Genomic DNA, 11,696 nt, shown 5'->3' on the forward strand with positions numbered 1-11,696 from the left:
TGCAGTGATTTTAACAGTGATAACAACATGTTCATGATAAGGAATGAAATAAATTTAAAACTTATAATTTTCATCCATAGAATATTGCGAAATGAGCAATATCGGTCTTGCCCCAGTATCGGTTTTACCCCGTGTTCCCCTATTTCAATAAAACATAATAATTATTTTATGAACACCAAAATCTGCATTACGTTCATTCATAATTATTACAAATTTTTACGTAGTTGTTGGTGCAGTTATACAATTTTAATAGGTATGCAATTTTTGTGTGTTTTCAATGCAATTAAATCCGGTCTTTAACTATAATATAGAGTATGTGATGATTTCTATCGCACAATAATTCGTGTGGTCTATTGACTATTTATAATGATATTATATTTTAATTATTATTATAAACGTTGGGGGGTGTTAAGGGCGCCAATATTTCTAGCACCGGCCATGATATAGTGACCCACTTGTAACTTGTAACTAACTTGTACAGCAGAGCGACACCAACTTGCCCACCTTTTTTACTATTTAATTTACAATTGTGAAAATAAGAACGAGGCCCCTTATTCTGTATTCATTTGAAATATGCTTTGTATCAATCCGCATAATTTAAACAATCGCTATAATAACGATTAACTATGCCGATTATGAATAATGACTTATGAGTTATGTTAATGACTTGAAGTTTTGTTTTACTTTTATCATAAAGCTATAAATTATTAGTTTTTGAAATAAATGTCACTCTAATGAAATGTTTAATTAATTTTTTTTTATGATTATTATTCACTTATCGATTATTATTATAATTTTTTGTAGAGAATATGAGTACGTATATTTTTTATTTTAATCTGTTAGAGATTTCAAGATAATAATATTAGGCATAATATTCATTAGTTCGTCCATTAGCTTGAATATCCATTTGTAGATAAATTAGATATTGAAGATTAGAAACATTAGAGTACATGTCGTTTATTAAGTCTTAAATTATGAGATATTGTTTTAAAAATATCATGTTCAAAATGAATATTTTCATAACAGAATAGAACCTTAGGTGGGTTCTAACGGTTCTGTACATTATAAATTAAATACCTTTCAAATGTGAAGCACACTAACCTAATACATAGTATGATTCGAGCAGTCAATATTAATAACATTAGAATTCATAATTTTCGGAAGAAAAATTATGAATATTATTTTGTATTTAATATTCTAATTGTATTATAATTTATATTTTTGTAGTGACCTTTGGTAAGTATATTTTTGTTTATTGTCATATTTTTACTTTCCCTTCTCGTGGAATGACCAGATGACAAATTAAATATTGTTGGTAACTTATATTCTGTATTGAAGGGATGTGTATTCAAAAGTTTTTATTGAATAGTTGAATGTATTGCATATAACACTGCTAACGAATGACGTATGACGTTTGCAGCTTCACATTTTTTCCTAGTACCTAATATTGATAACGTATAACTTATGTGAATGTTTTTCTAAAGAAAACACATTTTTATAATTCCATATAACTAGTTGTTATAGTTTCCTTTAGTATAACGTAGTAGTAAGTGGGACAATGTCATTGAAATGCAATTTTTATGAAAAAAATATTTCATAGAAATTGAAATGCAAAAATAATAAAAAAAAATTATACATATACCTTGAAACGCAAAAATAATAAAAATATTTTTCAAAAAATTGAAACGCAACAATAATTAAAATATTTTTTACAAAACTTATGATATTAATAATTAAAATTGAAATGCAATATAGTCTGGCCGAGAACGAACAATAATTAGTTCGTGCGCTCGGTACTGAAATACTTCGTACGAAATAACACTCACGTACCGACCGATATGTATAGCGTATATATGTGTAAGCAACTCAATATTAGTGGACGGGATTGCCGAGCAAATACTCTGAGTGCTAGTTAGTATGTGGTGATTACTGATTAGGTGTGTATGTGTATATGCATATATGTGTGTGTGTTTAAATATTAAAATAATATCAACACAAATTTAAAGATATTAATATGATATAATAATATGTTTTAAAATAGTTCACAATAAATAAAATTATAGCCAATAGGCAAAAACAATAAAATAATATTTTATAACAAACTATTTGAGCAGCTAAGAATTATATAACTATGACCAAATATTATGATAATAACTAGCTATTTGAGCTGTAATATAATAATAAATATATAAAATAAAACTCACAATTATGACGGAGCACCGCTGGCCAGCTGCTACCTAACCTTCTATACCTAATAGCAATATAATAAAATAAATAATACACACAATATAACCATAAGTTACAACAAATAATAATAATTGGCGATTTGCGCCTGTGCATTAACAATATAATATAAATTGGTGATTCACAGCCTTTACAAATAATAAAAATATGGCGATTCACGCGTGACAATAATAGAACGGTTCAATAATTATAATATTATTATGTGAGGCGATTCGCGCCTTGCATAAGAATAATACAAAATGGGCGATTGGCGCCTGAACTTAAAAAAACAATATAATAATATAAAACCGGCGACCGGCACACTCAATAATAAATTTTGCGTCTTGATGACGGCGGTGCGTGGACTGACTTGATTGCGGCGGCCGTGTCTCATAAAAATTACGCAGCAGCATGCGATAACGCGGTTCGTAATCACATATTTTATTATATAATTCGCAGCTGACAATTATACAAGAATAAAAACAATAATAATATACCTAATACAAATAAAGACAAATAGTATATTGTGTGCGTGTGAGTGTGAGTGTGGTGCCGGTGGTGTATGTATGGTAATACGGCGGCGACAAATATATTGTTTGTTGTAAGACATATTGATTCAATTTTTAATATAATTGTTTAAAAATGTACGATATTTAACACGTCCCCGAATGAGGTGAGTGTCATTAAAATCCAAAAATCTTTGAAAACAATTTTACACTATGATACTTGAGGGGGACTTATAAAGAATTAAAATCAAAAATGTTTAATGTAAAAATGAACATTCTAACATTTTCCACATAGGAGTTATACTTAAATGAAAAATATGAAGCGGGGGTTGACTTTTATTATGTAGTGTAGATAAGCATATAAAATATATCTGTGTTGTTCTGACTTGATAATATCAAATATTAAATGAAATATACAACCGCGTTATTAATAATAATTTAAATCGAAAAAAAAAAATGCAAAATCTGCAAAATATCTGTGTTTACAGACATCCAAAACGGTGGCCATTATTTTTTTTTTTTTTTAACTGGATGTCTGTAATAGGGATCAAAATTTACGAAAAAAAAGGTTTTCCGAAAAAAACACGGGTTTTTTCCCGTTTTTTTCGGAAAAATTGGGAAAATTTGGTTTCATTTAAAATTTCTGGAAAAAGTGGTTTTGACGAAAAATTGAAAAATTGCATAAAAAAATGGATTTTTTTTCTAAAGAACCAAAAAAGTAATGTTAAGTGGAAACAGTCTAATAAATAATGATAGTTGACGATCATATTGACATGGAATCTAGAGCTTTATGTACATAATCAATTTTGTATTTTGCATTACATTTTGCATTACAAGCATAAAGCTTCTCTGAAACGAATTTTATATTCAGCTTCATGTATTTAAATTTTTTTTTGGATTTGTTTATTCAATTAAATTACATCTATCAAATCATATAAGTCTGATGATTTTTCTAATGGTCTATTAAAATTATTTTCTTTAATGAAGATATCTTCTTGAAATTTGCAAAGGTTGTTGTTTTTTTGTTATTTTGTTTATTAAAGATTAAGCTCAGGCATTTTTAAATCGTGAATTGTATGACTTCTCCTAATTCTTGATATAAGATCATTTTTTTTTAAGGGTACTATATCCCTTAAGTTTAGCCTCTTTTGCTCTTGACTTAAGCTCAGAGACTTTTATATTATCTAATATGCTTATTGAATTTATATTTTCCATTTTTATTCTTTATATCTATTATAATTTTGATTTTTTTAATTAAGTTATTCAATTTCTTTTTAAAACATTTTGCAATTTAATATGTTATTTTAATGACGCTTACCCCAATCGGGGTCGCGTTAAATATCGTACATTTTTTTAATAGAACAATTCTAGGTATTAAAAATTTTTTTTTTTTTTTTTTTTTTTTTTTCTATATTTGTTCATTGTAACGACCTCAAGGTCTTTGACAATGCTTATCACAAGTGGGTAGTAGGGAGATCATGTGATCTATTTATCTATGTATATATCACTATATGCATGATACTACCCCCCTTCTCCAAGAGGAGACATGTGCGGTCTTCACTTCCAGTGGAGTGGGACCTAGTTGGAAACCGGATGACGCAATCGGACGACAGCACGGGAAAATGGTGACTGCGTAGAATCACACACATTTTTTTTTGCACTTTGCTATGAATCGAACCGATGACTGTGTGAGTCGTAAGTCAACTGTGTGACCACTGCGCCACTCCGGCCCCCAATATTAAAAATTAAATAAATATGTCTAACTATACAAACACTATATTGTATTTCAATTTTAATTATTAATATTATAAGTATTATGAAAAAGTATTTTGAGGAATATTGCAATTATTAATATCATAAATTTTATAAAAAATATTTTAATTATTATTGCGTTTCAATTTTTTGAAGAATATTTTTATATTTTTGCGTTTCAAGGTATATGCAAATTTTTTTTATTATTTTTGCATTTCAATTTCTATGTAATATTTTTTTCATAAAAATTGCATTTCAATAACATTATCCTAAAGTGCCCCAATTACTACTTAACGTTATCTTTCTATCTTGTATTAATAATGGTGTCTATACTATTCGTTCATGTCCACAAACATCTTACATTTCAGTTGTACATGTCCACATATCGTTTTGACTTTTTCAGGAATGACGTTTTCATTTACTTATTTTATTTACTATAGGTACCATAATTAGTATAATGATTTAAATATTAAAGTTTAGAGTAACATTTTTAAAGCCTTATAATTTTTTTTACCCACAAAATATAAATTAATGGTTATTCGTAGTGTAATCCATTGTACACTATTCTAACCAATTAAACATTATCATTTGCAGTGGACAAAACACGCAGTATGTATTATTAAATAATTTTTAATATTTAATAGGTACCTGGTGCATTATAATATTATATTGCTTGGAATCGGACTTTTAGATTCTGAGCGGAGGGAGGAAGCTATTTTGTTTACAATGGTGTTTATTTTTTATTTTTATTTTTATTTTTATATCCTGTATACAAAATTTCTTCCAGAATGAGTGTTTCGATTTCAACATATAGTACCTTATTATTTAGCAAATTGGATCAAGATGGTACTTCAAAGAGGTCATTTTTCGATTTTCGCAATAGTTATTTAATGCCACGGGAAAAACCACCGGAAAATTACAAAAAAACGTTTAAAATGGGATTTTAATTTCTAACGCTTTATTTGTAACCATAGATACGAATAAAAAGTTATAATATTTTAATATTAATTCAACTTACATGATAAAATAAATAATAACAAAATATAAAATATCCAGACTGACAAACCATCTCCGCTCAGAATCGTTTTTCTTATACAATGATATTATATCATTGAATTCAAGTCTAATACAACCATTATACAATGACCCACTTGTAATCTACTGTACAGCAGAGAGACATCCACTTACCTGCTTTTAAATATTTGAGGTTTTGATGGAGTTTTTTGAATTAATTTTTAAACGGATAACTGATAAGTATAAAAAAAAATCAGGACTGAAATTTTGATATTAATTAAAGCACTAAGTTAAAAGGAACCTTGTAGTATATAATATTGAAATTTTTTTTTACCAAATATAATTGTTTTTCAAACCTACTTAAATTTTAAAAAAAATTTCAAAATCTAATAATAACACAAAAAGAGCCAAAATATTTTGTCATGTAATTGATAATGTAAGTTACACCGTATCTAGCAATTGCTCATATTAATTAATTTATTTTATTGATTTGCGCCGTGATAGGTATTATTTTAAGTATAATAATGTAATATTCTCGTAGGTTGGAGCGGTCAGAGTGATATTCTGATAGCCGTTGACTACGAGTATATTATGATTTTGCAGGAAGCAAGACCACTTTTGTTGATGATGAAGATGTTGACAGGGTAGTTTATAAATAAAAGTAGACAGATGAAAAGATACTTTGTAGTTTATTGAAATGTTCTTCAGTAATTTGTCTAAGTCCAAATGACAAGTTCTTACACACAGTGACGTGAAGGTGCTTGTTGTACTCTGGAGTAGACACGTCTGAATACAGGCTGTTTCAGGCTCCCTTTTATATTCGGGTCCCTGTTCTCCCTGCCTATCGATACGCTATCTTGTCCTTAACGGATGTGGTCTGTGTGACCATCGACTCAACCCACGCACTTGCAACATTCCTAATCTATTCTGTGTATTTGCCATAATGTACTGCTAGTTAATTTATTATCTACAAATTCAATTATACTAAATCATTCTACTTTTTTATATCTAATATTTGCCATATATCGATATTGCAAAATATCACTTCCGTCTATTCTACACGATTTGTAAAGTCGTGCTAATCTGTTGCGGTATTATTATTTAAATATCGTTCCCAAATAATTGATTAATTGTAAATTTGTTTATCCTTTTGTTTTGGTTACTATACTCCCCATGGCTATTTAATAATTTATGTTTTGTACAATAGAAAGGTGAACTAGATCGTTTGACGTACAATGCCGAATATGTACCTAATTGAAATTATTTTAAATGTTGCGTAGTAACTCGCTTACTACAATAATTTGTTGGTAAAACTAAAAATAACAAAAACATTTGAATAACCTAGTAACAATGACAAAATATATAAAAAGATCTAGTAAAAAATGTAATAGACTAGGCTGAGTTAAGGCTGTATAAAATTCTGTGGAGTGGGTGGTTGAATCCATAGGAAGTGCGATGGTACGGTAATTGAAAAAGCGAATGATTTCTAGTAGAATGAGACGGGACATGGGACGAGATAGAAGAGAGCCATTCAGGAAAATCTAGAGATCCCTCAAGAAGTGAAAAGATGAAATGATGGTCAGCCCCTTCGCAGCGAGAGGCTACAGAAGGGATTCGATGATTAGAGGAAATGAGTGAATAATCATGCATGGGATATTTAATTTTTAATTTGAAGGTAAAATCTACTTTTTACTGGTCTCAGTTCATCGCGTGCCAGGTATGCGTGCCAATTCCCTACTCCATATTCTAAAATGGAAATAACCATGGAGAAATACAGTATACGGAGACAAGAGCTAGATGTGAAGTTGGCGGTATTACGTTTAAGAAATTCTAATAATTTGAGTGCTCTACCGATTACAATATTGATACGGTGGTCAAAAGAGAGCGTGGGCGTAAGATAGATACCTCGGTCTTTAATACGTTTAATAATGTGGCATTTATCGATGTTAAGTGTAAAATTAATACGTCTTAACCAATGTGAAAATGAATCAAAGTCGGATTGTAAGAATCGACAGTCAGAGGGAAAGTCTATTTTTTGGTATAGTTTAATGTCATCGGCAAATAAGAGAACCTTAACAAAGGATAAACAATCATTGAGAGAGTGCATAAATAAAATGAAAAGAGGGGACTAAGATCTACTTAAGAACCAGTTTCCAGATTATCTAAAATATAAGAGTTAAATATTAAGCTACGAGTGATGGTGGAATTTCCTGGTCTGAAGCCGTGTTGATTATTGGGGATAATTTAGTTGAGACTTCTATTAATGGAAAAATAAATAAAAAATATTCAGTGAAAATTTCAAGTCTCAGTGGACATTTATTATTGAACTAAGTAGGTTGGTACAAAAATAAATTTAATTGAAATGTGTGAAAACGGGTTTTGATTAAAAATGAGGGGTTTTCCTTTTATTTCTTTTCATTCTGAGATATTACTTGATTTACGTCATCAAATAACCAACTCGATCCAATTTTCTATTATAGAAACTACCCTTAAACTTGAAGATCGAGGCATTTCGAAAAGAATAGAAGTAATGGACGGATGATAGAAAGAAGGTTCACTATCAACGTTCATTATAACTTTGTTACCTTGGTGATTTGATCCGTGAATACCTATTTTTTTATAATTTAATTAAAAATTGTAAGATTTATTGTATTTAAAAATTTTTTTATTTTACATTTTAAATTTGTATTTAACTGTTTTGCAGTTTCAATAGCTTCTTGAATGTAATATAATTTATAGCAAGTTAATTATCATTGAGTACTTATCAACAACTACGTTGCCACTACACCTACTAGTATTGGTGCTGCCATTTCCCATTCAGCTTATTTACTTGAGCCCTGTATCGTGGTTATTACATGTTACGTCAACATTTCCCCTGACTTTGAAATATTATGTTCAAGTGAGGAATAATTGAACCTGTTGATTTACGTTATTTGATTGAAGTCATTCCACTCAGAATCTAAAATAATACAATTACGAAAGTACAACTGGTATTATAGTTTTAATTTAAAAAGCATCCTGTTTTTGTCTAATTTGGATGACAACTATTGTGAAAATACATTATTTTATATAATATAGTATGAGTATAATGCTAGACATTATTACGTAAGTCCGTATAACAATTAATGACCGAATATGCATGACATTTTGACCGACTATATATTAGTATTTTCTAAACATGATAAAATGTTAAAAATATTTTGACTTGTTTTAAGTGGTTAAGGACTTTTTCAGTTACCAATATTTTTCTATAAATGTAAATTTAATTTTATACGTAGGGTCAAAAAGCTTGAAAATTTAATACAAGAAGAATAATATATTGTTATAATGATAATGAAAAAGTATTAAAAATACATTGTCACAATTTTTTTTTTATAAGCATTCAAAGTATAGCTTGTATAGCTAAAGATTGACAATTTAAAACAAGATTCCACGTAAATTTGTAAATAGTATACTTTAGTCACAATAATTTCATCAAATTCCTTTTAATATATCATAGGCTGATTTCGCTCAGAAACATTTCTTATACAATGATATTATATCATTGACTTCAAATTTAACACAATCCATTATAGTGATCTACTTGATTAATTTTTAAAATAAATGTCCCTCTATGGAAATGTTTAATTAAGTTTTATATAATGGTTATTATTATAATTTTTTGTAGAGAATATGGGTACGTATATTTTTATTTTTTATTTTATTCTGTTTAAGATTTAAAGATAATAATATTACGTACCTATAATATTAATTATTTATTCCATTAGCATGAATGTCCATTTGTAGATAAATTAGACATTGAAGATCAGAAACATTAGAATACATGTCGTTTGTTAAGTCTTAATTTATGAGATACTGTTTTAATAATATCACGTTCAAAATTAATATTTCCAAAAAAGAATAGAACCTTAGGTGGGTTCTGACGGTTCTGTAAATTATAAATTAAATACCTTCCAAATGTGAAGCACACGAAATAAGAAGAATATATTTGTTTAAATGTTTATTCTTAATTAATATGATCCTATATTACCTATATTACCTAATACATAATATGATACGGTCAGTCTTTATTGATAACATTGGAATTCATAATTTTTCATTTTGGAAGAGAAATTATGAATATCAATTTGTATTTAATATTATAATTGTATTATAATATGTATTTTTTGTAGCGACCTTTAGTAAGTATATTTTATGTTTATTGTCATATTTGTACTTTTCCCTCTCTTAGAATGGCCAGATGACATATAAAATATTTTTGGTAACTTATATCCTGTATTGAAGGGATGTGTATTCAAAAATTGTTATTTAATAGTTGAATGTGTTGTATATAACACTGCTAAGAAATGACGTAAGACGTTTGCAGCTTTACATTTTTACCTTATACCTAATATTACAAACGTATAGCTTATGGGAATGTTTTTCTAAAGAAAACACATTTTCATAATTCCTTATAACTATTTTTTATAGGTTCCTTCAAAATAATGTTATCTTTCTATCTTGTATTAATAATGTGGACTATACTATTTGTTCTTGTTCACAAGCACTTTAAATTTCAGTTGTACATGTCCACATATCGTTTTGACATTTTCAGAAATTATATTTTCATTTATTTGTTTGATTTAATATATGTACCATATTTAGAATAATAAATTAATTAGTAAAGATTAGAGTAACATTTCATAAAAGTCTGATAATTTTTTTTACCTACAAAATCTAAATTAATCTTTAATCATAGTGTATTCCATTGTACATTATTCTAACCAATTAAACATTATCATTTGCAGTGAGAAATATAACCGGTATGTATTATCAAATAATTTTTAATATTTAATAGGTACATAATAATATTATATTGCTTGGAATCGGACTTTTAAATGTTTGTGGTTTAAACGGAGTTCATTCGAATTAATTTTTAAACGGATAGGTATACATAAAATTAGGACTGCAATTTTAATATTAAATAAAGCACTAAGTTATGAGGAACCTTATTGTACTACATAATATTGCATTTTTTTCACCGAATATAATTGTTTTTATACCTAACTACATACATTGAAAAAAAGAAATGAGAATATCCAATAATAACACATAAAGAGCTTAAATATTTTGTCATGTAAGAGATAATGTAAATTACGCCATATCTAGAATTTGCTAATATAAACATTTGGTGAAAATTTCACGTCACAGTGGACATTTAATATTGAACTTAATTGCTAGGTACAAAAATAAATTTAATTGAAATGGTTTTGATTAAAAATCAGGGATTTTATTTTTTTTCATCCTGAATATTTTGAAAAGTTCTGAGAATTTAATTGACTTACGTCATCAAAAATCCAACTTGATCCAATTTTCTACTATAGAAACTGCATTTAAACTTGAAGATTGAGGCATTGTGTAGTGGAATAGAAATAATAGACGGATAATTTATTTGATTTAGCAGGTTAATTATCATTGATAACTTAACAACTACTTTTTTGGCGCTATACTAGTTTTGGTGCTTCCATTCCCCACACCATTATTTTACTTGAACCCAGATTCGTAGTGATTACATGTATCGTCAAGTTTTCCCTGACTTTGAAATGTGATCCTGAAATATGATGTTCAAGTTAGGAATTACTGAATCGGTTGAATTAGGTTATTTGATTGAATACTCACTGGAAATAGTTTCGATGTCAAACATAGATATTGCTTGAGATTGTGAAAGATATATTATCGATGCTTCTTTTTGTCAGTGTTGCCCACGTAGTACCATGGATTTCACGGTCATCTCTAATGATTTTATAATGTTTAGAACTATTCCTTTTGAACAGGTGATGGCAAGTCATTAAAATAAATGAGTGCCATAAACATACTTTTTAATGCGGTCCAAACCTAGTAATCCCAAAAATAACGATTTATTATCTGATAGGTTAAGCTGTTTCCGCCATCGTTAGACGTCAGTGTAGCTTTCACTTTTACGTAGGTAAACTAATATTATTCGATTTATTATTATTTTTCACATTCGACTAGAGCTTGAAAATATAAATCTTCCAAATCGTTGCTGTATTTGTAGTGTTCTTTATTTCATTATTAGGTGTTTCTTCTTCGATCTCTAATTGTATTTTCTTATACTCCTCGCGACATGCCTCTTAAAATTTTTTATTCAGCATAAAAACGCTAAGATATCAATGTCTCTCTCGGTAAAGTTTATAGTTCTAG

The sequence above is a fragment of the Acyrthosiphon pisum genome, chromosome X, assembly GCF_005508785.2.
Source record: "Acyrthosiphon pisum isolate AL4f chromosome X, pea_aphid_22Mar2018_4r6ur, whole genome shotgun sequence".
Classification (NCBI taxonomy): Eukaryota; Metazoa; Arthropoda; class Insecta; order Hemiptera; family Aphididae; genus Acyrthosiphon; species Acyrthosiphon pisum.